Raw genomic sequence first — 1118 nt, 5'->3', positions numbered from 1 at the left:
TGCAGAGAGTATGCCTGTGTGAAGAATAATTGATGGGCAAGACAGGCGGAAAAGGGGGTGTCTGTTTATCTGTTTATTGAAAATTGACAAATTGGAGAGAGAAAGAGAGAGAGAGAGAGAGAGAGAGAGAGAGAGACGGAGAGAGAGAGGGAGGGAGAGAGGGAGGGAGAGGGAGGGAGAGAGAGAAAGAGAGAATGTTGCCCGGGGAGGGGGAGGAGAATTCTCTATGTCTGGTTGTGTATAATTGATAGACAGGCAGAAAGGAAGAATGATGCGTGTCTGTTTATGGAAATTATTCTGATGGGAGCTTGTGTGTGTGTGTGTGTGTTAGTTTGTGTGTGTGTGTGTTTGTGTTTAAGAGAGAGAGACAGAGACAGAAACACACACAGAGAAAGAGAGAGAGAGAGAGAGAGAGAGAAGAATTAAAGTGAAAGAAAAAAGGGAGGAGGGAAGTATTATAGGTCTTACGCAGTTGTGGAAAGGGGTGATGGGGGGCGTAGGATGTGGAGGTTTGTAGAAATGTTGATGAGGATCCAAAAACGACTGAGGTCGTTGATGGACGGACAGACAAGCAAACACACAGAAAGAGAGACAGACCGGCAGAGGAATGCTCGAGCTGAGGATGGTCAAACAGAAAAAAATGCTCTTCTTTCTTCCCCTCTGTTGTTTCTGTCTGTCTGTCTGTCTTACTTTCCCTCGCTGCTGTAAATGACCATCAAATTGTGTCTGTGTGCTTCCTTCTCTTCACTCAAGCAATACAATCTTCGACACAGATGTGACCTATTTGTGTTACAAGTGCCGTAAAACTTACTGTGGGTGGTTGACGGGTGGGTGCTTTCGTATGGTGTGCTCCTTCTTTCCTATCAAACATCTATCGTCCTTATCTTTCCTTATCCTCTTTTGTGTTAGTTGCTCTCTTGTATCACCTCTAATCTTCGGCACTTCTATGACCTTATTTTGTTGCAAGTTCCGTAAAACACTTACTAAAATGTGAAACAAACAATTTTATTAAAGCATAAAACAAAAAAGTGATACTAAAACTTGCGTCGGTGGCCTACTGGTAAGGCTCTCGGACTCGCAACCGTAAGGTCGTGGGTTCGAATCCCGTCACGGGCCCG

At 44.5% G+C, this 1118-nt stretch overlaps 1 protein-coding gene across 1 annotated transcript in view; it reads left to right on the top strand.

Annotated features, from left to right (window-relative positions):
- The window catches only part of LOC101859319 (peripheral plasma membrane protein CASK), a gene marked incomplete at its 5' end in the record, with an annotated part of 33909 nt that overhangs the window by 1049 nt on the left and 31742 nt on the right, over positions 1–1118 (top strand).

This window comes from Aplysia californica, unplaced genomic scaffold (genome assembly GCF_000002075.1).
Source record: "Aplysia californica isolate F4 #8 unplaced genomic scaffold, AplCal3.0 scaffold00099, whole genome shotgun sequence".
Lineage (NCBI taxonomy): Eukaryota > Metazoa > Mollusca > Gastropoda > Aplysiida > Aplysiidae > Aplysia > Aplysia californica.
Note: the sequence above shows the minus strand (reverse complement) of the source record. Positions and strands in the feature narration are given on the sequence as shown.